We start from the raw sequence: 10,659 nt of genomic DNA on the forward strand, positions 1-10,659 counted from the left end.
AATGTCTCCCTACCCTCTGCAGCAGGGTAGTTTTTCTCTCCCTCAATTCACTTTCACACACCCTGCACCTGTAACACTGTGTCCCTTCAGCTGTGGAGATCCTTCCAATCCTCACATTGATTTCCTGGGTGTTCCATGTGATCTGACCTCAATAAAGCTATATTTCAGAGGCAAGAGTCCCCTTACTTCTCTGCCATCTTAACTCCTACTTTGTGTGTTTATTCTGAGAATTAAATGAGATAAACCTAATGGGTCAGTATCTGGCATATAAGTGCCAAAAATAGCTATAATGAGAAGGTACTATGCAGGATAATAAATATCTGATAAACTAAATCCTATTAAGGCAAAGGTTCTCAAACTTTAGCATGAATCAGAATCACCTGTAGGCTTTTGAAAACATGGATTGTCTTTCTCCAACCATTCTTTAGGTCTGGCGTGGTTCCAATAATTTGCATTTGTAACAAGTTTCCAGTAGATGCTGTAGCTGGTGGCTTTAGCACTACACTTTCTTAAAAATTTAAGTTAATTTAATTTTGTTTCAGTGTTCCAAAATTCATTGTTTATGCACCACACCCAGTGCTCCATGCAATACATGCCCTCCATAAAACCCACCACCAGGCTCACCCAAACCCCCACCCCCCTCCTCTCCAAACCCCTCAGTTTGTTTCTCAGAGTCCACAGTCTCTCATGGTTTGTCTCCCCCTCCACTTTCCCCCAGCTCACTTCTCCTCTCCATCTACACTTTGAGAACCGCTGAGGTTTAGCAGTTTAATATTCCCCTCTGAGCAATTACTGATGTTCTAATATACCCCAGGAGTATTATTATGGTAGAACTCAAGATACTTCAGTTGATATATGGTGGGTATATATTCTGGGGAAGAGATATCTTTATAGGAAGATGACTATTCCATTTAATTTTAAGGTGAGTTTTTTTCAGCTGCCTTGTGCTATTTTCCAAAGCAGTGGACAGATCAGAGGTTGTTCTGGATGGAATTTTTGTAACAGAGTAGAAGCAGCTTTGGGAGACTTTTTTTTTTTAATTTCTGGCACTATGTTATGAGAGCTGCCCTTTCCATTCTTTCATATTATCCTCTAATTTGGAAAAGATACAATTAAAGTGGTATGCATTTACAGAAGGATTTAATATATGTATAAACATACATAAAAACTTGTAAAAATATCAAGATGGTTGTGATCCGATTATTTCTCACCAAAATGTGTTGGAGAAATAAAGATATTTCCAGTGTGATTGGGGAGGTTATGAAAAATAGACAAAGGCTGTAAAATTTTTACCCCACTCAACAGCTGCTGACATCATCATTTCTAGAAGGAATGATACTGTGAACCCAGTGAGGAGGTTGGCAAAGCTTTTCTGAAGCATACTCTTTCAACATTTCCTTTTAGTGACTCTGCCAGGTACTCCCTTCACATTGCCCAGACCTGGCTTCCCAATTTACCAACACTATTTCTGGACAGTGGGCATTATCTGTGTTAAATCTCACCCTAGTCGAAGTCTATTTTGACTTGATTTCTATTTCTCTGATGGGATTTTTATTTCAAAGAATTTACATGATAAGCAGTAGGTCAAACAAGTGAGTCAAACACTGGAAAGCCAGGCATTTGGGTCAATAGCAGACAATTTTGTTTGTTTTTATTTATTATTATTTTTTAATATGTGTGTGACATGGTGGGGGTGGAGGGACTTTGAAGCATCTCTCACATTATACCCTTTCCATCTTTGGGAGCAGGTAATTTGCTTCCTAGATGGTATTTGGGCAATAAATTCCAATATTTTCAAAGTAGGGAAAGTGGGGAGACTCCTAGAAGCTTAGCACCACAAGTTGTTGGGTTTGACCTTAGAGAGATCACTCAATATCTTCACCTCCAGATATTCATCTATAAAATGAAGTTAACAATATTCTGCCCCATCTTGCACTATAGTGTTGTGAAAATGAATCTTCATGGCACATGTGAAATTATCCTGTAAATTTCAAGTTTTTTAATAATTGAATAATTTTGATAGTGAAAATAAAAATAAATCCTTGCTGTATGGGTTTCAACAATAGCATATCAACATATTTGGGGAGTGAAAAATAAGTTGAATGATAGTAAATTTTTTCACTGTAGAAAAGTTGTACTGAATTATTAAAAAGTGCTCTTTCAATGCAAATTAACTTTAATGTTACAATTCCTTATATCTTAGAGCCAAGAAAGCCCACTGATTTGATATGCTTATAGCATATTTACCAGGCATGTCCTTCTCTGGGTCTCAATATCTATCTGTTCCTTGAAGGGCTAGGAGGCCTGGACATTCATAAATAGAATGGTTTCCTGAGTATTCATAGGAAAGAAAGAAGAGGTGAAGCTGGCTCTCACCACAGCCTCCTCTCCTGTTCAGAATGGATAGCCTGAGGACCAAAGAAGAAATGGCAACACTTTGTATGGGTCTGTACTCTGGAGGCCATTTTAAGAAGCCCCAAATGGCCCCCTGCTGCTCACTTTGGGCGAGCTGCTTTCAGTGGAAGATTTACAAGTTCTAAAGACACTCCAGTGAATATAGTGATAGTGAAATGTTTCTCCACACTGCCTCATAGCTCCAGGCAATAAGTATAAAATAATTGCTCACTTGAAATTTTTCAGGATCACTTCTTTTTAAAGCATTCCACTGGGGAAAAGAAGCAGCTAACTTACTGAAGAGTCTTATTGTATTTGCTGTGTTATCTGCAGTTCTCAGCCTTCATCTCCCAGCACTGAATTAAATGAGCAGGGACTGTTAATGCAGAGAAGGTTTAAGATAATGAAACTCTGTGTGTTCAACCCCGAAGGCCCTAACAGCCTGCTATCCTCAGAAAAGCAGTGACTCCTAGCTAGTTAGACAGCTTCCATGTTAATCCAGGTAATCCAGCACAACTTGCTCCAGGAGGGGGAAAAAAGGCTGCAAAGAAGAGGTTATCATGTCTTTGTAAGGTAAGTGTCAAGAATTGTTCTATTGTTGCACTGGAGCTTAATTTAGGAAATGGAGTTGGACAAGCAGGTAACAGCTTCTTTCTAAAATGTTTACTTTCATATAATCAAGAAGAATGCTTCAGACAGGAATAACCTTATCAAGAGATACATTATAATCTCCTACTAATAAGCAAATTTCCTATAAGCCTTGCAATCATGCATCAAATTCTACTTGGCAGTGGTTATTTTAAGCATTACCCTCTTCTTAAGACCTTAAAACGGGAAGCAGTATATCCAATGATTAAAAGCCAAGGTTCCAATTCCAGTCATTTACTAATACTTATTCCTAGGCAAGTTGCTTAATTTCTCTAAGTTCAGTTGCCTCATCTGTAAACTATGATAAATAATAGTACTTTCCTTGAAGAGCTGTTGTGATAATTGAAAAGACGACATTTATCGAGTGCTTAGCACAATGTTTGGCATGTCAGAAGTATTTTTTAAAAATTGGAGCACTGGGTGGGGTGCATAAACAATGAATCTGGGAACACTGAAAAAATAAGATTAAATTTAAAAAAATTGTAGCTCTGAGGGCCCTTGGGTGGCTCAGTTGGTTAAGTACCCAACTCTTGATTTCAATTCAGGTCATGATCTCAGGGTTATGAGATTTAGCCCCATGTCAGGTTCCTGCTGAGCCTGCAGCCTGCTTAAGATTTTCTCTCTTCTAAACAAAAGAGGGAGGAAGCCACCAGAAGCAACCAACTGGAAAGTAATACCACAATAAGAGAGAGCCCTCTGATTGGAGACCAGCATTAACTTTGATTCTGGTTAAAAGCACTGAAAAAGAGCAAAAGATCTTAAGGGGAAATTGGTGGAATCCGGCAGTTGTGGGCATGGGTTTAAGCCCACGGACACAGGATGCAAACCACCAGCGCTATGCCAGACAGTGCAGCGAAGCATCCGGGCCTTGTTCCCTGATACGCCTGCAGGTGTGAGAGCATCTGGGTGGTGGCTGGCATGAGAGAGTCTGGTGTGGACGCCAGCCAGCTCTCTCTAGAACCACAGCCTTTTGCACTTTGCATGCACGCTGTGCAACCTGGGTGTGAGTCGTACTCCACACCCTCCCCTGAAAGAGGTCCATGCGGGCTCTAGCCTGTGCGCTCTGGGACCAGCGGGAGTCTGAATACTCCCAGCCTGGGCCTACATGAAAATCTCAGCGTGCTGTCTGTGGTTGGGATCTCTTGGAGGGTCTGGGCCTGCCCAGACAGCCATGGCAAAGGCAGCCACTGGAAGGGAGCTCTCCAGACTAATATTGCTCTCAGTTTTAGTAGCACTGGAGTGCAGAGACAAACAGGAGCCCCTGTGACCCCTGAGACAGTGGCTGGGGACTTACTCTGCATTTGGGAGGTGGCAGAGAGGGAATCTGTGTGTTCTGGACCACCCAGAGGGGAACAGACTGAGGCTTCTCTCTGAGACCAAGGTCTGGGTGTGGTTTGCTTTCCTCTAAACCTCCGAAAAGCTGCCAAAAGCTGCTCAGTGGGGCGGGGCGGGGGGGGGGGGAACCTGCAGAGAACAAAGAACAAAAGCCTGAAAAAAAACATTTTCTCAGAGTCCAGCACCTTGATAGGGGCAGGAGGACTCAACCTAAGCAAGACTACCTGAAAAACCACAGGGCAGGCCCCTCCCTCAAAAAGCCAACCAAAAAAACAAACAAAAAACAAACAAACAGGGGCGCCTGGGTGGCTCAGTGGGTTAAGGCCTCTGCCTTCAGCTCAGGTCATGATCCCAGGGTCCTGGGATCAAGCCCCGCATCGGGCTCTCTGCAGAGAGCCCGCTTCCTCCTCTCTCTCTCTCTCTCTGCCTGCCTCTCTGCCTAGTGTGATTTCTCTCTGTCAAATAAAAAAAAAAGATTAAAAAAACAAACAAACAAACAAAAAAAAAAAAAAAAAACCAAGAAGACAACCACCACAAGGTCCTCATAAAACTGTAAGACCCCAATATCAGGGGAAAAGAGGATATTAAACTCCCGGTATTGCCCTAAAACCTGTATACTTCATAGATACAACTTCTATTTTTAATTAGTTCCCACTATTCTCATTCTTTTTAATTTTTTATAACTTTTAACCTATTTACCATCACGAGAGGTTCAGTACAACAAACTCCATAATAACCTTTTACTTGAACTCTTTTGATACATATAACCTGTGCTTTTTTTATTTTCTATTTTTTTTGATACTCATATAGACATAAGCTTCAAGGTAATCCTCTTTCCCCAATCAATACTACCCCATTTATAAACTAGTTTTAATCCCCCTTTATCTCCGGAAAATTCAGTCCTTTAACAAAGGTATCAAGATACATCCAGGAAGAATCAAAATAAACTTCCTTGCCCACACTGCTAATTTATAACCACCCTCCAATCTTTTTCTTCTGTCAATGTTTCTGTGTATTTGTTTTTGTTCTAGTATTATACTCGGGGTTCATTTTGGCTGGGTTCTTTTTTTTTTTTTTTCTTGTCATTTACTTTTGCCGGTCTTTTTGTTTGTCCATTTTTGTTTGTATAACTTATAAATCTTACCTTTGGGCCCCATTATGGCTGGGACTTCTCTTTTTCTTTTTCCTGTCTCTTTCTCTCTCATTTTTTCTTTTTTCTTTCTTTTGGTTGGGGCTCCCGATTGCTCGCAAGTGTTCCAGGGTGCACCTTGCCTGAATCACGGTTCATACATTCAGCTACACATCCCCCCAGCCATCTCTCACCAAAATGACTAGGAGGAGGAATGTCCAACAGAGGAAAAATTTCAGAGACTGTGCTCTCTCCATCAGAGCTATTGGATATGAACATAAACAGTATGTCAGAAAGGGAATTCAGGGTAACAATTTTCAGGCAATGGCTAGGTTGGAGAAAACCATTAACGACAACATGGAATCAATTAGGGCAGAAGTGAAAGCCACAAGGGAAGAAATTAAAAATGCTATCAATGAGTTCCAGTCTAACGTAAATTCTCTAGCAGCTAGGGTTAACTGAGGCAGAAGATAGAATTAGTGATCTAGAGGACAAACTGATAGAGAAAAAGGATTGGGAGGATGCCTGGAACAAACAGCTTAGAAGCCATGAAAACAGAATTAGGGAAATAAATGATGCCATGAAATGTTCCAACATCAGAATTATTGGAATCCCTCAGGGGGAGGAGAAAGAAAGAAGACAAGAGGATATAGTGGAACAAATTCTCCATGAAAATTTTCCCAATCTGGGAATGGAACCAGCATTCATGTCCTAGAGGCAGAAATGTCTCCTCCCAAGATCACAGAATCTAGAAAGAACTCGAGACACTTGATTGTGAGACTGAGTAATCATAATTTTAGACAGGAGCTCTTGAAAGCAGCTAGTGGGAATAGATTCCTTACATACACAGGAATGCCTATCAGAATAATGTCAGACCTGTCCATAGAAACCTGGCAAGCCAGAGAGGGCTGGCAAGGTGTATTCAGGGCACTAAATGAAAAGAAGTTGCAGCCAGTAAAGCTGACATTCAAAATTGATGGAAAGATAAAGAGCTTCCAAGACCAACAGGGTTTAAAATAGTATGTGACTACCAAGCTGATACTACAAGAAATATTAAGGGGGTTATAAAAGAAGAAAGAACCTAAGAGTGACATAAAACAGAAATTTAGGGAGACAATCTATAGGAACAAGGACTTAACAGGCAACAGGATGTCAGTAAAAACATATGTGTGCAACCACATTCAGGGATATTGGTCTTTAATTCTCTTTATAGTGGATGTGGTTTTGGTATCAGGATGATGATGACATTCTGGAATGAATTTGGAAGTTTTCGCTCCTTTTCTTCGTCTTTTTTTTTTTAATACTTGGAGAAGAAGAGGTCCCAGTTCTACTTTAAATATTTGGTGGAATTTGCCTGTGAAGCCATTTGGTTCTGGACTTTTTGTTTTATGGGGGTGCTTTGATTACTGATTCAATTTCTTTGGTGGTTATTTGTCTGTTAAAGTTTTCTATTTCTTCCTTTTTCAGTTTTGACAGTTTATATGTCTCTAGGAATTTATCCATTTCCACCAGTTTATCTAGTTTGTTTGCATATAGTTTTTCATAATATTATCTTATAATAGTTTATATTTTGTAGTTTTGCTTCTTATTTCTCCTTTCTCATTTGTGATTTTATTTATTTGGTTCTCTTTTTATTTGATAAGTCTAGACAGAAATGTATCAATTTGTTAATTTTTTCAGAGAACCAGCTCTTGCTTTCATTGGTCTGTTGTATTATCTTTTTGGTTTCTATATCATTTATTCCTGGCCTGATATTTATTAATCTCTTCCTTTTGTTGGCTGTAGAGTTAATTTGTTGTTCTTTATCTAGCTCTTTTAGGGGTAACTGTGGGAGGCCGCAATAAGGCTTGAGAAAGGACCAAACCAGGCCCTGTCTTGTGTCTCCTTTAAAGTCCAAATAGCCTAACAAAAGGTTTAGGATGGAAAAGTTGAGTAGCACTGAGAAAGGGTCTGTGCTATGTGTTGTGTGCTCGCCTACGCAATTTCCCACACGCTTACTTGTTAGATGAGAGCAATTTGGTTGGGGTCATAAATTCATAACTGGTCCTTGCTGTTCCAGCACAGCTTATGAATCACTCTCAGGTTTGTTGTTACTTCTTGTATGTTTTGAGTTACTTTGGAGTCAGTGCAGCTGGTTAAGGAATTATCTGAAGACAGAGACCACTGGCCTTGGAGAGTCTGCATTTAGACCATGAGAAATAGATAATGGGGAAGTCTGAAGGGTTTTTTGTGCATATAGCAAATTCTTTTGTAATCAGTTAAAAATAGTTACTGTTGGCTATATAATGCCTTGCTGCCTTGAATAAACTCGGCATTGGAGGTTAATCATCCCCTATGCTCCTCCTGCCCCCATCTCTTTGTCTCTTTAATTTCTTTTCACCATCCTCTTACCCTTGCGCTTCCTGGTCAATTTGTCATGCGGGGCCGTGGCAGGTAAGGTTGCTTTGCTTTTTTTTGGGGGGGGGGTTTCTTTCTTCTTGAAGTGGGCCTGTATTTCTATATACTACTCTCTTAGGACTGCTTTTGCTAAACCCCAAAGGTTTTGTTCTGGTGTTATCTTTTTTTTAAATTTTCATTTGTTGCCATGTATTTTCCTTTTTTGTTCCCTGATTTCTTGTCTGACCCATTTGTTGTTTGGTCTCATGTCATTTAACCTTCACATATTTGTGGTCTTCCTAAATTTTTTCTTTTTTCTTCTGTGACTTCTGGTTTTATAGCATTGAAGTCAGAAAAGGTGCCTGGTATAATTTGAGTGTTTTTGTATTTGTTGAGACCTGATTTTTTATTTAGTATGTGATCTATTTTGGAGAATGTTCCATGTGTACTTGAAAAGAATGTGCATTCTCCTGTTTTATGATGAAATATTCTGAATATAGCTGTTAAGTTCATCTGGTCCAGTGTGTCATTCAAAGCATTGTTTCCTCATTTATTTTCTGTTTAGATGGTCAATCAATTGATTTAATTGGGGTGTTAAAGTTCCCTACTACTATTTGGTTATCAATTAGTTACTTTATGTTTGTTGTTTTTGTGAGTTTTTTTTAATGTATTTGGGTGCTCCATTTTGGGTGCATAAACATTTACAAAGTGTTAGAACTTCTTGTTGGATAGTGTCCTCTGTTATTGATATATTGCCCTTCTTTTTCTCTTGTCACCATCTTTCTTTTAAAGCCTAATTTGTCCAATATAAATATTGCTACCCCGGTTTCTTCTGACAACCATTTGTATGATAAATTATTTTTCATGCCCACACTTTGAATCTGCAAGTATCTTTAGGTATAAAATGAGTGTCTTATAGATAACTTGCTGATTTTTTAATCCTTTTTTTTTTCAAATAATATAGTGCAATACTGGTTTTAGGAGTAGAATTCAGTGACTCATTTCATAATTCTTCTCTTTTTATTCAGCTTCATTTTGTCTTCTGTCTCACTAATTTGTTATTCTGTTTGCTTCCTCCAGTCTGCTGCTCATTGTATCAAAACTGTTTCCAATATAAGTTACTACATTCTTCATTTCTGATTCATTCATACTGTTCACTTCTTTTTTGATACTTTCTTTTGGATTTATTAAGTGGTTCACCCCATTTTTCCCTTTACTATTTTGGAAGTGGCATGTCATGTTCTTAGCAGTATCCTTTACATTTTAACATGCATAGTTAATTTAATGCCTTAATAATCATATGCTCTTTCTTTCTCTTTTTCCCCTTTACTATTTTGGATGTCACATACCATTTTCTTAGCATTATCATTCACATTTTAACATGCATAGTTAATTTACTGTCTAAATAATTGGATATTCTTTCCTTCTCCTAATAATACAAAGATCTTTAAACATTTAACTTAAGTTACTTCATCCTCTGTCATATGTTTTTATTGTCTGGTTATGATTGTTCTGCCTTTTTTTTTTCAAAAATTAGTCATTACAATCATTTTGTTAGTATATCTCTGTATCTACCCATGCATTTACCAATCTCTATGCTTACTAAGACTTTCATCATATCAGACCTAATTATGGTTTCTTATGAAGTACAGTCAGACATCCTTCACAGCTTTATAGTTGCAAGTTCACCGCACTAAAATTTAATTGTAACCTGAAAATCATTCCACAGCATGCTTTCAGGGCCATTCATGTTCATGTTCAGCCACTGGAAATTTGAGTGTCCAGAGGTACATGTCCCCAGCCTTAGGTTAAACAGTGTGATGTTCTACCCTCTTATTTCAGTTCTCGTACTCTACACAAATATCTTTTCCATTTTCTATTTAGTGCCATATTTTTTTGCATTTTTGTGCTTATAGTTGTTGATTTACCTGATCCCCAAGTATAGTGTTGAAGTACTATGTAGTGTTCCTAAGTACAAGGCTGTGGTGTGCCTTATGTAGAATATATGCATACTAGAAAACCTTCTTTCAAGTATGGGTTATAATACTCTTGGTCACGGATTAAATGCCAATGAGCCACGAACATTTAATTAGTCATTAAATATATATTAAATGAGGCATGTTAAAACAGAAACAGACATGATCTATAGTCTAAAAATTATAAAACACTGATGAAAGAATTGAAGATGACACAAAGAAATGGAAAGACATTCCATGCTTATAGATTGGAAGAACAAATACCGTTAAAATGTCTATGCTACCCAAAGAAAACTACACATGAAACACAATCCCTATCAAAATACCACTAGCATTTTTCACAGAGCTGAAACAAGCAATCATAAAATGCGTACAGAATCACAAACGACCAGAAATAGCCAAGGCAACCATGAAAAGAAGAAAAATAAAAAGCAAGGCTGGAGGCATCACAGTTCCAGACTTCAAGTTATATTGCAAAGCTGTAGAGATGTAAACAGTATAACAGTGGTACAAAAATAGACACACAGATCAACAGAACTGAGTAGAAACCCCAGAAATGAACCCACAACTACATGGACAATTAGTCTTCAACCAAGAAGGAAGGAGTAGCCAATGGGAAAAAAAGACCATCTCTTCAGCAAATGGTGTTAGGAAAACAGAACAGCAACATGCAAAAGGATGAAACTGGACCACTTTCTTAAACCATACAAAAAAAGTAATTCAAAATATATGAAAGAGCTAAATGTGAGACCTGGAACCATAAAAATCCTGGAGGAGAACACAGACAGTATCCTCTTTGAC

Source organism: Meles meles, chromosome X, assembly GCF_922984935.1.
Source record: "Meles meles chromosome X, mMelMel3.1 paternal haplotype, whole genome shotgun sequence".
Taxonomy (NCBI): Eukaryota; Metazoa; Chordata; class Mammalia; order Carnivora; family Mustelidae; genus Meles; species Meles meles.